At 38.5% G+C, this 17,962-nt stretch overlaps 1 protein-coding gene across 5 annotated transcripts in view; it reads left to right on the top strand.

Moving 5' to 3' along the window:
• The window catches only part of BICRAL (BICRA like chromatin remodeling complex associated protein), a 103,460-nt gene that overhangs the window by 33,319 nt on the left and 52,179 nt on the right, over nt 1-17,962 (top strand). Inside the window, exon 1 of one of the 5 annotated variants that reach the window (XM_033864237.2) lies at nt 16,297-16,562. The exons of the other annotated variants lie outside the window; for them this stretch is intronic. The gene's annotated coding sequence lies outside the window, so the exon portion shown is untranslated. Of the gene's footprint in view, nt 1-16,296; nt 16,563-17,962 lie in introns of those variants that run through there. 5 annotated transcript variants of the gene reach the window in all.

The following is a 17,962-nucleotide window of genomic DNA, read 5'->3' as shown; positions in this document are numbered from 1 at the left end:
TTTAGTTCTATGCATACATGTAAACTTAAATTGTTTATAGAACACATTTTCATTACAATTAGATGCTCCCCAACTAAAACTGATATTGTGTCAAAAAATGTGACATAAAACCTATTTGACATTAACCTTTTATTTTTGTCACACATTACATAAATTCTCAACTCATTATTTAAAATATGTTCTATGTTCCAAATTACCTTACTATCCAAATGTTACCTTGAGCTTGACTCTCAAGTATGTCTTCAGGATATAATATACATGAAAGGCACAAAGCAAATAATTTATTTTCAGAACATGACATGGATTTGATATATGTATATGCGTTGTATGTATATATCTTTAAAATATTTTCCATCCTTTTAAGATTAATTTTTTTTTTTTTTTTTTTTTGCGGTACGCTGGCCTCTCACTGTTGTGGCCTCTCCCGTTGCGGAGCACAGGCTCCGGACGCGCAGGCTCAGCGGCCATGGCTCACGGGCCCAGCCGCTCCGCGGCATGTGGGATCTTCCCGGACCGGGGCACGAACCCGTGTCCCCTGCATCGGCAAGCGGACTCTTAACCACTGCGCCACCAGGGAAGCCCTAAGATTAATTTAAAGTTAAAAATATTCTGGAAATTTTCTGGCAGTCCAGAGGTTAGGACTCGGTGCTCTCACTGCTGAGGGCCTGGGTTCAATTCCTGTTTGGGGAACTAAAATCCCATAAGCCACGTGGTACAGCCATAAATAAATAAATAAATAAAAATATTCTGGTGTTTTTCTTCCTTTCCAGAATGTTTCTTTTCTAAATGGAATGTCATGTTTTGAAAAGTTATTACTGTAACTATTTGGAAAGAAAAAGCCACTGCACTGATAATTGATCATCAAATATTTATTAAATGCTAACTTTGTACAGGGCACTTGGAGGGTACAGGAACATGTGATCTAGGTGGGTGGATAATAAGTACATGCAGAAAAGTACACAGCAGCATGTGATAAGTGCCAAATGAGAGAGCAAAGGAGAGAGAGCCTTTGACCGAAGTGTGTGAGCGCGTCCATCCATTCACTCATTCAGCAAATATTATTGAGTACCTAATATGTGCCAGGTGCCATTCTAGGCTCCAAGATGCCTCAATGAGCAGGACTCTCATGAGAAGACAGACAGCATACCTAGGTAAACTTGTAAGTTATAGGGAGAAAAATAAAGCAAGACAAGGAAGATGTGGAATGCTGCGGGGATGGGAAGGTGGTCACTGGTAGGTCATGATCCTCGGGGCAGAGAGTTGAAAGAAGTAAGGAGTGAGCCTTATCTTAAAGAATGACATTCCAGGCAGAGAGCAGCCAGTGCAAAGGGCCTGAGGCATGAGCATGCCTGGTGAGTTCTAGGCCTGGGAAGTCAGCAAGGGCTAGAATCAGAAAGAAGTCAGAGAGGTTTGGGGGTGGGGGTGGGGGCCATTGTTTACTCAATGGTTATTCACAATTGAACATAGAAAAGGAGTTTGGTTTTTACCATGAGAAAAATGGGGATTCATTGGAGGGTTTTGATTTATGTTTTAAAGGTATTGCTCAGGAGGTTGGGGTGAGAATAGATGCAGGGGGTAAAAGAGGGAGAGCAGAGAGGCCAGATGAGAGGTGATGACGGCTTGGACTAGGGAGGTAGCAGTGGAGGTGGTGTGTGGTTGGATTCTGGATCTGTTTTGAAGGTATAGCCGATGGGATTTCTTGATGGATGGGATGTGGGGCGTGAGAGAATGAGCAATGAAGGTCACATATAAAAAATTAAATTTGAACTGGAACCTAAGGAATTTGTTGACCAGGAGAAGACGGCAAAGCAGAGGAATTTAGGTGGGAAAGAAAGAAATTAAGTGAGAAGTATATAAGAGGGGCAAGACAATGGGGAATCTTAGTTGGATGAAGTGAGAAGTTTCTCAAAGACGAGAGAGAAAAGAAGGAAGGCTGGGATGGGACATTGGGATAACAGTTTGTGAAATGCACTCAATGCAAGGCCAAAGTATTTGAATTTTTCTTTACATACAAAAAAATCATAAAGTTTTTCAAGCAAGGCAGTTATTTGACTAAGAGAGAAAGAAGCATTGTAGTTAATAATAGCCTTGGAACGAGACAGATCTGTGTTCCAATCCTGGCTCTTTTCCTTTCTGTGCTGTCTCCAGTAAATTATGTAACCTCTCTGGGGGCATGTGCCTTAGTTTCTCTGGCTTGAGGATTTGCAGAGGAAGTTTGCCAGGATTAAGTGAGACCATGCATACAAAGAGTTAACAGTGCCTCACTAATTTGGAGCTTAACCATCACTACTTTTTAAAATTATTGTTATAAAAAATGTTAAAGCAGTGTTTAATTAGACTAGTTTGCTAATAGTGAATGAATGAGTGAATGGCTCCTTTAGAAAATGAAATTGACTTTTTGTCTTAAGTGAATTATTTCTGTCAGTCAGTATTGCTTTCCAAGACTAGGCAATGCCCCTTGAAATTCCTGTTAGTTGTCCAGTGGTATACTTTTATCAGAACAGCAGGGGATGTAATACAGAGCTCTCCCCTCATACACTTAGAGATCAAATATAACAAATTCCCATCTTGACATTCTCAGTTTAGTATAGAAAAGACTGAGAAATTTAGCAGTAGAAGCCTGATGTCACTCTAAAACCCACTTTCCAAAAATCAGTGTCCTGCTGATCACTGGTCTGCAGAATGGAGGTTTAGAAAATGCTGTGAAAGTGAAAAAAGGCATATGGGCTTTGATTTCATTTAAATATAAAACATACTTTAAAAAATAAAAATATACTAAAGAAAAAGATTGAAAAAGTATGTTCCAAAGTATTAGCTCAGGCTGCCATAACAGAATACAGATGACCCTTGAACAACATGGGTTTGAACTGCATGGGTCCACTTATGCACGGATTTTTTTTTTTCACGGAATACCTACTGCAGTACTCATGATCCACAGTTGATTGAGTCTGCAGATGCAGAGTAACTGCCTATGTAGAGAACTGACTATAAAGTTATATGTGGATTTTCGACTGCACAGATGGTCAGAGCTCCAACCCTTGAGCTGTTCAAGGGTCAACTGTACCATAGACTGTGTGGTTTAAACAGCAGAAACTTATTTTCTCACAGTTCTGGAGGCTGGGCAGTCCAAGATTGGGGTGCCAGGTAGTTCGCTGGCTGGGGAAGGCCCTTTTCCTGGTTTGCAGATTGCCACCTTCTTGCTGTCCTCACAGGAGCTCTGGACTCTCTTCCTCTTCTTATAAGATCGCCAGCCCTATTGGATTAGGGCTCTACCCTTGTGAACTCATCTGACCTTAATTATTTCCTAGAGACCCTGTCTCTAAATCCAGTCACATTAGCGCTTAGGGTTTCAACATGAGTTTTGTGGGGGACACAATTCAGTCCACAGCAGTTACTGCTATAGGCAGTGGAATCATAAGTGATCTCCATTTTCTTCTTTATGCATTTCTGTACTTTCCAAACTTTCTGCCGTTGAGGCTGTTGGGTGAAACTGGGTTCCACTTATATGAGTTACCTACAGTAGTCAAACTCATAGGGACAGAAAGTAGAATGGTGGTTGCCAAGCGCTGGGGGGAGGGGAAAGGGAGAGTTAGCATATAATGGGTACAGAGTTTCAGGTTTGCAAGATGAAAAGACTTCTGGAGATGGATGGTGGCGATGGTTGCACAACAGTGTGAAGGTACTTAATACCACTGAACTGTACAGTTAAAAATGGTTAAGATGATGAATTTTATGTTATGTGTATTTTACCACACATACACACAAAAATTCTCAGCCCCCTCTCCAAGAAAGGCCCCAAAAAACTTCTAAAAAATATATAGCTTTTGGAGTTAGACAGATTGGGTTTAAATACTAGTTCTGTGTTGATGTAGTGGTTCTCAAACATGAGTGTGCCTCAGGGTTACCTGGATGGCTTGTTTAACACCCCCTGAGTTCCTGGCCTAGTAGGTCTGGGGTGGGCCTGAGAATTTGGATTTTTAACAAGCTCCCAGGTGATTGAGAGCCTACAGCAAGCTCCCTGTTTGTAAAAGTGGGTCTGTTTGTCAGCTGTGAGGCTTATGTGGGAGTACCTGGTTCAGGAGCTCTCAGCATCAGTTTTAGTTTCTTTTTAGCAGTGTTTGTTTGCTTTTTCCTCAAATAATTTACTATTGGATCTTTTTCTCATGTATTTAAGATCATTTTACACAAACATGAAGAAATAACTTATTTTAAAAATTTATTTTATTCAAGTATAGTTGATTTACAATATTGTTAATTTCTGCTGTACAGCAAAGTGATTCAGTTATACATATATATATTTTTTCATATTCTTTATCACAGAATATTGAATAGAGTTCCCTGTGCTATAGAAGAAACTTATTTTTAGAAATATATATTAAAGTCTTTAAATATGTAAGAAGCATGTGAAATTAACTTTGCTTCTTAGAGAAGATTAGGATTATTTCAGTCCAATGGCTAGACTAGGGTTATCTTTGGAACTGATACTTAATATTCAACTTTTTTCCTTTTCCAAATTATATCTGTGTGTGTGTGTGTGTGTGTGTGTGTGTGTGTGTGTGTGTATGTGTGTGTGTGTGTGTAGGGGGTTGTAATCTGGTGAAAACAAGGGTTATGGCAACTCCCTTCCCTTCATCCTCCCCTTCCATAAAAAAAATCCCACAAACAAAACCTCTTGGAAACCATATGTAAATAATTAGGGTAAATATTATTCATACCTCTTTAACTGTTCTTAAATCTTAAAGATTTCCACCTTGTGGCTGTCCATACAGGCTAACAAGGGGAAATGAGCCTCTAGGCCAGTGTTTTTCCTAAACTAAGTTCTATAAAAGTCTCTAGATGGGAGCTGTCCAGTATGGGGGGCACTAACCACAGATGACTATTAGTGCCTGAAATGCGCCAGTTGTGATGTGCTCTAAGTATAAAGTCCACACCAGATTTTGAAGACTTTGTATGAGAAAAAGTATGTAAAATATCTCATTAATTTTATATTAATTACATGTTGAAATGATTAAATAAATACTAAATAAATTTTTTTTTTAATTTTTTCCAAAATAGCTTTTGGGTATTCTGGACAAAATAAAACGCAGTTGACCCTTGAACAATGTGACAGTTAGGAGCACCAACCCCCTATGCAGTCAAAAATCCACATATAACTTTTTTTCCCCCCAAAACTTAAATAATAGCCTACTGTTGAACAGAGCCTCACTGATAACATACAGTCAATTAACGTATATTTGGTGTGTTATACTTATTATATACTGAATTCTTACCAAAAAAAGTAAGCAAGAAGAAAGAAAAGGTTTTTAGGAAAATCATACACGGGGGAATTCTCTGGTGGTCCAGTGGTTAGGACTCTGTACTTCCACTGCGGAGGGCTCGGGTTCAATCCCTGATCAGGTAACGCAGCGAGGCAAAAAAAAAGAAAAGAAAAGAAAAGAAAATCATACAGAAGAGAAAATACATTATTTAGAGTACTATACTGCATATATCCATACCATTAAGTTTATGCCGTCTGTTTACAAGATGAATTGTCTTGTCAGTACCTACATCAATATTGTCTTATATAATACAAAACACTATAGATGTTACATGTATCTCTAACACTAGACATCAAAAATGAAAAGATAATGTGAAAAAGAAATTTATATTTATGTATGGGTATAGTGATTCATGCATTGGTAAAGAAAAAGCAGCAATATGATTGCTTTATGGTGGCCTGTACGATTGCTTCACAGTAGCCCAGCCTCTGTGGGCTGAATGAATCATTATATGAATGAATCATTATAAAATGAATGAATGAATGAATCATTCATTATAAAATGTTTATGGCATATAGTATTACAGTCATATTCATAATACAGTATTGGAAACATTGTTATATTTTTCTAAAAAACCACTTACCTATTATGATAGGCTGATATGCAGGTCTCCGATTACGAGAGAAAGAGGCATACTTTACAGTAATGTAATTCCTTTTTTTTTTTAAATTTTTTGGCCTTGCCGCACAGCATGTGGGATCTTAGTTCCCTAACCAGGGATCACACCTGCGCCCTCTGCATTGGCAGCACGGAGCCTTAACCACTGGACCACCAGGGAAGTCCCACAGTAATGTAATTCTTTGAAAGCAAAGTTATAAAACAGTAAGAAAACAAGCACTGTTAATTTTGTATTAAATATCACTCACCTTATGCCTATGTAAGGAGAAGCTATCCACTTCCATACAAGTCTTGCTCATGATGTTCTACATGTATATATTTGTAAATGTATTGGGAAAAAAAAAATCTGTGTATAAGTGGACCCTCGCAGTTCAAACCTACATTGTTCAAGGATCAACTGTATATTACAACAAATTACACTTTAAAAAGTTTAGGGCTTCCCTGGTGGCACAGTGGTTGAGAGTCCGCCTGCCGATGCAGGGGACACGAGTTCGTGCCCTGGTCCGGGTGGATCCCACATGCCGCGGAGCGGCTGGGCCTGTGAGCCATGGCCGCTGAGCCTGTGCGTCCGGAGCCTGTGCTCTGCAACGGGAGAGGCCACAGCAGTAAGAGGCCCGCGTACCGCAAAAAAAAAAAAAAAAAAAAAAAAAAAATTTAGCTACTAGAACATTTTGAATCTCATGTGTGGCTCTCACTTGTGACTCATGGTGTTTCTATTGGACAGCTGTGCTGCTCTAGACCCACGGGAGTTAATAGGTGTTGGGAGTGGAGTTGGGAGAGAATGGACGGTTCTGTGGCAAAGTCAGTGTGGGAAACAGTGACTTTTAAAAAGCAGGAGGTCTGGGGACTTCCCTGGTGGTCCAGTGGTAAAGAATCCGCCTTCCAATGCAGGGGACGCGGGTTAAATCCCTGGTCGGGGAACTAAGATCCCACATGACACGGGGCAGCTAAGCCCGCACGCACCACAACTACTGAGCTGGCATGCCTCAACGAGAGAGCCTGCCTGCTACAAACTACAGAGCCCACGCACCCTGGAGCCTGCATGCCACAACTACAGAGAGAAACCCCACATGCCACAACTAGAGAGAGGCCTGCACACCACAACAAAGAGCCAAGAAAGAAAGAAAGAAAGGAAGAAAGGAAGGAAGGGAGGAAGGAAGGACTTTAAAAATAAATAAATAAAAAGCAGGAGGTCTGATGTATATCATGAATTACTGAGACGGGTATGTGATATGTTACGCTTCCCAAAGTTATTTCATTATGGAACCTCTGCCAGCCTTTTTTGTTTAAAGGACTCCTTTCCCTGAAGTCTTACATGGAAAAGACTAAAGTGCTGCTCTCAGCTACGATGCTCCCACAGCTCCTTTTCTCGAAGCCGGTGCCAGTGTATTTCTCCTTACTTATATTTCTCCCTACTTTTTTAATATAATTATTTACTTATTTTATTTATTTATTTTGGCCGCACTGGGTCTTAACTGTGGCACCAGGATCTTCGTTGCATTATGTGGACTTCTTAGTTGTAGCATGAGGACTCTTAGTTGCGGCATGCATGCATTCACCAACCAGGGATTGAACCCCGGGCCCCCTGCATTGGGAGTCGGAGTCTCATCCACTGGACCACCAGGGAAATCCCTCCCTACTTTTTATAGTGATAGATTTACAATAATGTGCTTCACTTTTCTCAGCAAAAATACCTTATAATAAGTTGATTTAAAATTTTAGAATTGTAATTGATGGAATAATGAGGTTTTTTGCTGTGGGAGAAAGTGTTTTAAGATTCTCAACTGCTGTTTTTTGGCATGGGAAACATTTACAGAAATCAGACCTTCCAAAAATCCTGTTTCCACCCACAGAGATGAGAAGCATGGGCTTGGGAATTAGAGATTTGAATTCAAACTTCTGTCTCGCTGCTTACAAACTGCAATGTTGGGCAACTGTCTTACATTCTCTCTAAAAATAGGGATAATAATACATACCTGGCAGGATTGTATTAGAAGGATTAGGACTGTGTAAAGTGTGTGGCAGAGGGAAGGCGCTTAGTGAATGTTAGCTGCTACTACAGTTTTTATCATATCATACGCCTTGGTATATTAATAATATTAATTTAATTTATATTTTTTAATAGGTAATAGTAATAATAATAGCAAGAATCATTAATTGTAAAAAGGGCTTAATGTTACTGTAAATATCCATGCTAGTATATGTTTATTTTCATGCACATTGATAATGCTTACTACAGTTTGGAAGATTATTTCAGATGTAGCTGTCTTGCCTTTCCAATAAGATTATCAGCTACTTGAGAGCTGGGACATATTACACACTTGTGTGGGGCTTTTTTTGTGTTTTCTTTAACCCTCTACCCTGCCCTTCCATCACAGGCTTATTTTAATAAATAAATGATCATTGAATCAAGCCCTCATTATCATTCATGAGTATGATAAATTACAGTTCTGCTTAATATATCATGCTTTTTTTTTTTTTTTTTTTTTTTTTTTTTTTGCGGTTTGCGGGCCTCTCACTGTTGTGGCCTCTCCCGTTGCGGAGCACAGGCTCCAGACGCGCAGGCTCAGCGGCCATGGCTCACGGGCCCAGCCGCCCCGCGGCATGTGGGAACTTCCCGGACCGGGGCACGAACCCGTGTCCCCTGCATCGGCAGGCGGACTCTCAACCACTGCGCCACCAGGGAGGCCCCATGCTATTTTAATGTAATTTGTTAAAGAAAAATTATGATATTAATGGTATGAGACTCATTAACAAAATTTGCAAGCTTTCATTAGAAGTTTAAGAAAAAGTTAAATAATGACGAACCTTCATAGAAAAATAATTTTACTAGGTGAAGCAAAACTGAAGAACTTAAATATTTAGAGAGGTAAATAAGGTGTTCTAAAGGCAAGACTATGAAGACATAATGAAGCAAAAAAAATTTATTCTAATTTGTTCAAAAGAACGATACTGAATAATGGCGGTAATAGAGCTATGGATCTATCCCATTTTAAATGACCCAGAAGTGATAGAAGAGGGTCAAACTAAATGAAAAGTCTTCACCTCTTTCCTAAGGAAAAGGGTTGTGTTGTGGCACAAATCTCTCAGAAGTTGGGACTGTGTTCGAAACCAGTTACGCAGTTTCCCGACATCACTTGCTTCTAGCACATGTGACTGCCACTTCAGAATGATGTGGTTTTAAGTCCAAAAAAATTTTTTTTAATTACACTGAGCTGACCTTAAAAACGAAACATAGTGTTTTATTCTTAGATCACCAGAGGCTGTTTCTAAGTTACTTGACTCTTATATGAAGGTTCAATAATCTATAGCAGGATAGCCCAGAAGTGAGTATAGAAAAAGGTGTTAATTTACATGTCTATTCAATTCCAAGCATTCATGTAAAAACTAGAAAAGTAAATGATTATGTGGCTAATTTCTACAGTGGACATTTGGGAGAATAAAAATGTGAATTTTGACTAAGCTTTCCAGAAAGGATTGTTGCATGTTTATCAGATGAAACTTACCTTTGTATCTCACTCCGGTCCAAGGTGGAGAATGTTGATGGGCTTTTCCACTGCAGTGTCAGGTTTTTTTAATTGTAAAATGCATTTCTGTTGCCCTCTACTAAGCTTGCAGAAAACTAGGTTATACTTCACCTTCCTCTCTCAGGGCATTCTTTGGTATCTTTGGTGATAGTGAAGAGTATCCTTTCTGCACTGTTGAAATTGACAGCTTGCTGCTACCATCCTGTGCATCTGGCAGCACCTTCAGCATCTTTGCATTGCAAAAATGTACATCCAAACAGTGTGTAGAAATGGCCATTGTGTGCTTAGCAAGTTTAAAAATATATTGTGAATTATATTCAGATGTTCAGAATTCCTTTGTTACTGGATTGAGTTTATTTGTTTCACATGTTGAACAACTGTCCTGGACCCCAACAGTACAAGGGCTCCATGGACTGACCCCTAAAGGATCTGTGGTTAGAATTAGGGAGAACTGGGGAGAGGGAGGCCCGTGAACTTGGATACGAAAAAAATTGCATGTTATTTTCACTAGACTCCAATTGAAATTTATTATTTCCTAAATCTATGAGTGGAGGCCACCAGCCACTGTAGTATTAACAGTGCCTGGGGAATGTTACCAGTAGAAATATTGTTTATCACATTACATTTGCAGGTATCTTGAAAGATTACTATCTCCTAAATGATAGTAGTTACTAGACTCACCACTACATCTAGTATATTAATGCATTGATGAAGAACCACATATATAACTATATTACAATTTTTTAAATATTTTTATAACTTTTTAAAAATCTTCCATATACTCTGCATCTTGAAATATTACTCTGAGAAGGGATCCATAAGCCTCACCAGACAGACAGAAGCCACAACAGGGTTAAGAACCCTCCTCCTTCCTTTGTGGGATGATTTCTTCCTACATCTGTGCCTGTTGGTAGTTGTGGGGTGATCTGCCTCAGCTTCTTTCACCCCACTGTTTGCTGAGGTTAATTTTAACTGATGTGCCATAGGTCCCTCATTTTCCCTCAGTGAGCGTGTGTCCTGAAGCTGCCAGCTTGAGGGAGAGAGTACTTTTCCAGAAATAGAAAGATTTTTTGTGGGGGGGGATTTTTTTTTTTATTCAAACAAAGTCACAAAAATTATAATCATCCTCATCAGTTCATTCAGTCCCATGTAATTAATTTTTTTTTCATCTTGATCTTTTGTTAGCACTTTTATGAATTCATCAGTTTTCCATTAGAGTTCTGAAAATGCTTATTCGTTCGGTTGAGCAGTTTAGTCAGTTACCAGAAACCTGTACGTGTCAGTCTTTTCCATGAATTCCTTGAAGATGAAAACCTTTTATAGGAACATTTTTGCGAAAGCATCAGAGTCCAGAACTGTCTGTAAATGACAAAAGACTTAAAAATGACCACGGTTAAAGATTTGATGAAAGTTCATAATAATGCAATTGACAAGGAAATTTAGTTATTTCTGAGTTACACATTTTAAAGTAATAACTAGAATTATGACTTATAACATTATACCAGAACATATAAGATTTTTAGAAATTTCATGTAATGTCTGAAACATTTATATTAACATATTTCCATACAAATAACCCAAAGAAAGTTTACTATTAGTTTTTGTGTTTGTTTTTTTATACTGCAGGTTCTTATTAGTCATCAATTTTATACACATCAGTGTATACATGTCAATCCCAATCGCCCAATTCAGCACACCACCATCCCCACCCCACCACGGTTTTTTCCCCCCTTGGTGTCCATACGTTTGTTCTCTACATCTGTGTCTCAACTTCTGCCCTGCAAACCATTTCATCTGTACCATTTTGCTAGGTTCCACATACATGCGTTAATATATGATATTTGTTTTTCTCTTCACTCTGTATGACAGTCTCTAGATCCATCCACGTCTCAAGAAATGACTCAATTTCATTCCTATCTATGGCTGGGTAATATTCCATTATATATATGTACCACATCTTCTTTATCCATTCGTCTGTCGATGGGCATTTAGATTGCTTCCATGACCTGCCTATTGTAAATAGTGCTGCAATGAACATTAGGGTGCATATGTCTGTTTGAATTATGGTTTTCTCTGGGTATATGCCCAGTAGTGGGATTGCTGGATCATATGGTAATTCTATTTTTAGTTTTTTAAGGAACCTCCATACTGTTCTCCATAGTGGCTATATCAATTTACATTCCCACCAACAGTGCAAGAGGGTTCCCTTTTCTCCACACCCTCTGCAGCATTTGTTGTTTGTAGATTTTCTGATGATGCCCATTCTAACTGGTGTGAGGTGATACTTCATTGTAGTTTTGATTTGCATTTCTCTAATAATTAGTGATGTTGAGCAGCTTTTCATGTGCTTCTTGGCCATCTGTATGTCTTCTTTGGAGAAATGTCTATTTAGGTCTTCTGCCCATTTTTGGATTGGGTTGTTTGTTTCTTTAATACTGAGCTGCATGAGCTGTTTATATATTTTGGAGATTAATCCTTTGTCCATTGATTCGGTTGCAAATATTTTCTCCCATTCTGAGGGTTGTCTTTTTGTCTTGTTTATGTTTTCCTTTGCTGTGCAAAAGCTTTTAAGTTTCATTAGGTCCCATTTGTTTATTTTTGTTTTTATTTCCATTACTCTAGGAGGTGGATCAAAAAAGATCTTGCTGTGATTTATGTCAAAGAGTGTTCCTCCTATGTTTTCCTCTAAGAGTTTTATAATGTCCAGTCCTACATTTAGGTCTTGAATCCATTCTGAGTTTATTTTTGTGTATGGTGGTAGGGAGTGTTCTAATTTCATTCTTTTACATGTAGCTGTCCAGTTTTCCCAGCACCACTTATTAAAGAGACTGTCTTTTCTCCATTGCATATCCTTGCCTCCTTTGTCATAGCTTAGTTGACCACAGGTGTGTGGGTTTATCTCTGGGCTTTCTATCTTGTTCTATTGATCTATGTTTCTGTTTTTGTGCCAGTACCATATTGTCTTGATTACTGTAGCTTTGTAGTATAGTCTGAAGTCAGGGAGTCTGATTCCTCCAGCTCCGTTTTTTTCCCTCAAGACTGCTTTGGCTATTTGGGGCCTTTTGTGTCTTCATACAAATTTTAATATGATTTGTTCTAGCTCTGTAATAAATGCCACTGGTAATTTAATAGGAATGCATTGAATCTGTAGATTGCTTTGGGTAGTATAGTCATTTTCACAATATTGATTCTTCCAATCCAAGAACATGGTATAGCTCTCCATCTGTTGGTATCATCTTTAATTTCTTTCATCAGTGTCTTATAGTCTTCTGCATACAGGTCTTTTGTCTCCCTAGGTAGGTTTATTCCTAGGTATTTTATTCTTTTTGTTGCAATGGTAAATGATAGTGTTTCCATAATTTCTCTTTCAGATTTTTCATCATTAGTGTAGAGGAATGCAAGAGATTTCTGTGCATTAATTTTGTATCCTGCAACTTTACCAAATTCATTGATTAGCTCTAGTAGTTTTCTGGTGGTTTTTAGGATTCTCTATGTATAGTATCATGTCATCTGCAAACAGTGACAGTTTTACTGGTTCTTTTCCAGTTTGTATTACTTTTATTTCTTTTTCTTCTCTGAATGCTGTGGCTAGGACTTCCAAAACTATGCTGAATAATAGTGGTGAGAGTGGACATCCTTGTCTCGTTCCTGATCTTAGAGGAAATGCTTTCAGGTTTTCACCATTGAGAATGATGTTTGCTGTGGGTTTGTCATATATGGCCTTTATTATGTTGAGGTAGGTTCCCTCTATGCCCACTTTCTGGAGAGTTTTTATCATAAATGGGTGTTGAATTTTGTCAAAAGCTTTTTCTGCATCTATTGAGATGATCATATGGTTTTTATTCTTCAGTTTGTTAATATGGAGTATCACATTGATTGATTTGCATATATTGAAGAATCCTTGCATCCCTGGGATAAATCCCACTTGATCATGGTGTATGATCCTTTTAATGTGTTGTTGGATTCTGTTTGCTGGTATTTTGTTGAGGATTTTTGCATCTATATTCATCAGTGATATTGGTCTATAATTTTCTTTTTTTGTGAAATCTTTGTCTGGTTTTGTTATCAGGGTGATGATGGCCTCATAGAATGAGTTTGGGAATGTTCCTTCCTCTGCAATTTTTTAAGATTTTTAATCATAGATGTACAGCTAGTTATTTTCAAATAAACTCTTTTGGGTATTTTTTTAAGTCAGAATATTCAGAGATGCTTTCTTCTTTTTTTGTGGTAAAATATACATAACATAAAATTTACCATTTTAGCCATTTTATTTATTTGTTTATTTATTTAAAAATTTTAGCTGTGTTGGGTCGTCGTTGCTGTGCAAGGGCTTTCTCTAGTTGTGGCGAGCAGGGGCTACTCTTCATTGCGGTGCGTGGGCTTCTCATTGTGGTGGCTTCTCTTGTTGCGGCGCATGGGCTGTAGATGTGTGGGCTTCAGTAGTTGTGGTGCACAGGCTCAGTAGTTGTGGTGTGCGGGCTCAGTAATTGTAGCTCGCGGGCTCTAGAGCACAGATTCAGTAGTTGTGGCACACGGGTTTAGTTGCTCTGCGGTCTGTGGGATCTTCTTGGACCAGGACTTGAACCCATGTCCCCTGCATTGGTGGGCGGGTTCTCAACCATTGCACCACTGGGGAAGCCCTTTAGCCATTTTAAGTACAGTTCTGTGGCATTGAGTACATTCACTTTGTTGTATAACCATCACCACCGTTTTTCCCCAGAACTTTTTCATCTTCCTCAACTGAAACTCTGTATCTTATGGTCTTTTGATAGAAAAAACTATCCATTTAAATTCCAGTCCACATGGCATTTCTTAAAGTTTGTAAAAGATTTCACACTAGATAGAAGTTTATATTTCTTAAACGGAGTTTAGAAGAGTGAGATTAATTCAGCTTCTTTAAAATTTTTGTGGAAACTGGGAAATCTTTCTTGGAGTAATATGCTACATATATATTTGCCCATATTCTTTCTTAAATCGTTTTTAAGCTTTAAAAGTTTCCTTTTATTTTCTTCTCCTTAAAAAATTGACTCATGCACACATCTTCCTTTTGAGCCTGCTTTTATAAAAGAGAATCCTCAGCATCTCTTCCTTGGTAACATCATTGACTTTGTAAAATGGAATTTTGTTTAATATTGTTAGTTGTTTTTATAGGGCTTGTTTTTCTTGGAACATACCGTAAAACCAAAATATTTTGAATGTTACTCATTGACAGAGAGCAGTGAGAGTCAAGAGTTTGCATGATAACTTTAACCAGATTGCTAATACTAAAGCTCAATAAAAGAAAAAGATTTCTTATTTATAATTACTGCCATTTCAAAGTATTTTTTAAAGCAGTTCCATACATAGAAACAATAACATGTACAAACTGCACTAACACAGAGCAATGGTGTCCTATTGCATTTGAGGAAATATAGAGAAAGATCAGGCAGTTTTTATTTTCTAATAGCTTAATTATTACCATACTGTACTCTAGTAAATTTTGTGATTGTAAGATGGAAATGCAAACAGCAGTCCTTTTTCTGTTTATGACCGGTATTGTGCAATAATAGCCATTGTTTTTAAAAGCAGGAAAAACCGCATTGGGAGGCTTTTTCTTTTGCTTCATTTAAAATGCTCTCTAAAAGAAATCCCTTTCAATTAGGCAAAAAACACAAATGACTCATTAAATCTCCATTTAATAAAAGATATCTTTTTTCTGAATGAAACTAAAAATTTTAAAAGTGTCAAGAGCCGTTTGTGTTTAATATTTAGGTAGTTTGTTTTTATGGAGAGGATGCAAGTAAGACTTACTTTTGGCTTTCTAGTTTTTAATTCCTATTCCTAAAATTTTGGCTTAATGTGTTTTTGGTTGATGCATGACCAGGTTCATCTTCATGAGTGTTTATTTCAATGTTGGCATTGCTTCCTTTTGCTAAGTCAGCTTGTCATTGGAGCCAATTCTCTGAATGATTGTTTATTTTTAGTGGAAGAAAGTAATAAATATGGCAATCACTGATTAAAACAGAAACTCACCTTTTATTTGGAAGTATAATACAAGAGTTCTTTGAAATTTGGTAGTGTAACTGAAAAGAACTGACTCATCTTTTTAGTACTTATTATTCTATGTAGTGCAGTATTGTGAATTATCACAAAGATAGTTTTAATTTTATTTAACATTTAATAGCAATCAGGACAGCAGTATTTCTCAGTCATTTCTCAGTCATTTCCTGTTTACTGTTTTCCATAGTCATTAAAATCTTGTCTCTTATAAAACACAGTAAAGAAATTATGAAAACATTTTTGGCAGAGCATCTGTTTTTCCTGTACTGCGGAGTTTTTTTCTTTTCTTTAAAGGTCTAGTGTTGATGCCCTCACAAAGCCATACATGGCTGTGCCAGAGACTTCATCTTAGACTTTTACTTCTGAGTCTTTTGATGAACACAACTTTTTTTTTTTTTTTGGCTGTGTCGGGTCTTAGTTGGAGCACGTGGGATCTTTTCATTAGGGCGTGCAGGCTCTTCCTTGCCGCGCACAGGCTTCTGTCTAGTTGTGACGGGTGGGCTCAGTAGTTGCAGCGCGCGGGCTTAGTTGCCCCGCAGCATGTGGGATCTTAGTTCCCCAACCAGGGATCGAACCCGCATCCCCCTGCATTGGAAGGCGCATTCTTAACCACTGGAGCACCAGGGAAGTCCCTGAACACAACTATTATTAATATAAATTACTGCTCAAGTTTTTGGGACTCCAGGAGTTATTTTATGTTGATGTTCAGTGCATAAATCCCTGTTTTAAGGAGGTTTGTTAAATATTAATTAGGTTATTATGGAAGGATACACAATTTTTTTGTCATATGGATCTTAAAAAATGACATTTTCATATGCCTCAGAGAGCTGAACTGTCTGATCAGATGGGGAATCAGTTGACCTTGAAAGCCTTTTTCTCCCTGGCAGGAATGCCTGGCTAAACACATAAGGGCCCAGCATAAGCTGGTGGATCCTGGACAATGGATGACCAGCCTGCATCCGAATCCTGTGTTTTATGATTGTGCTAAAGTGCTCCTGTGTAGCCTAGCTGAATATTCTTGGAAACCAAATGATAAGGAACTGACATCACTCCTGAAAAAGTTAGTTTTAAGACCAAAATTTTACTTAAGTACGGAGTAAAACATGTTTATTGGGCACATTTGTATCAGGCATTGCACTAAACTCTGGTAACATGAAGATGGAACAAAATTGACCCAGCTTTCATGGAACTTGTAAGCTAATGAGGGAGTCAGAAAAGCAAAGTTTTGTCACACACATGTCAGATCTAGTAACATGTCAGACGTGCTCTAGGGATACAAATAAATGAGCAATTAATTTTGCTTCAGGATTTTCTTTAAATTAATTAGTTAATTTTCTTTTTGGCTGCATTGGGTCTTCATTGCTGCACGTGGGCTTTCTCTAGTTGTGGCGACTGGGGGCTACTCTTTGTTGCGGTGCGCGGGCTTCTCATTGCAGTGGCTTCTCTTGTTGTGGAGCACAGGCTCTAGGCACGCAGGCTCAGTAGTTGTGGCTCGTGGGCTCTAGAGCACAGGCTCAGTAGTTGTGGGCTCTAGAGTGCAGGTTCAGTAGTTGTGGTGCACGGGCTTAGTTGCTCCGCCACATGTGGGATCTTCCTGGACTAGGGCTCAAACCTGTGTCCCCTGCATTGGCAGGTGGATTATTAACCACTGTGCCACCAGGGAAGTCCCAGGATTTTTTTTAAAAATGAAAGGCAAAATCATTTTACTCAAAGCCTTAAAAGATAAGGAGGTCCCAGGATTTTTTTTAAAAATGAAAGGCAAAATCATTTTACTCAAAGCCTTAAAAGATAAGGAGGTATTCTCAGTTGACCACTTGGAGATGGGCGGGAAGATCTTTTGTCTTCTAAGTAAAGGGACAAGTGCAAAGCCAAAGAATTGAAAAAGTGGCATGATAAGTTTGGGGGACATCAAATGGTCAAGATGGCGAAGAAACAAGCGTTCCATATAGGGGAGGGTGAGGTGGGTTAAGGTACAAAATGAGGCCAGAGCCTATTGTAATGGGCCAGAATTTTAAGTTCGCTAATGCCAAAAAGGCATGCAGTCTAAAAGTTGCTTGGCCTTAGGATGGGAGAATTCATTGTACTCTTGTAGCACTTTATACTGTTTTTGTTTAAATTTGGGCTCTGCTTTAGTTGGGTACAGAAGATAGGTATAATGAAGCTAATCACACAGAACAGTGGCTGATCAATGTCAAAAGACATGGTTGGTGCTTTTAGAATTCTCGGTAGAAAATCCAAGACAGCCCAAGGTTGTCAGAGAAAGACTCAGAGAGGTAGATTCAAACTAAGTTTTGAATAACGGATGGAATTTCAGTAGATGTAGGAGAGAAAGAAGAGCATTTCAGATAAAATTGTCACCTGAACCAGGGCAGATGCTGGGAAAGTGTGCATTGTGTTTGGGGGCTAGGAGAGTGGCAGTTTGGCTAGAATAGTGTGCAGGGGAATAGTGGGAAGTAACTT

The sequence above is a fragment of the Tursiops truncatus genome, chromosome 10 (assembly GCF_011762595.2).
Source record: "Tursiops truncatus isolate mTurTru1 chromosome 10, mTurTru1.mat.Y, whole genome shotgun sequence".
NCBI classification, from domain to species: domain Eukaryota; kingdom Metazoa; phylum Chordata; class Mammalia; order Artiodactyla; family Delphinidae; genus Tursiops; species Tursiops truncatus.
Note: the sequence above shows the minus strand (reverse complement) of the source record. Positions and strands in the feature narration are given on the sequence as shown.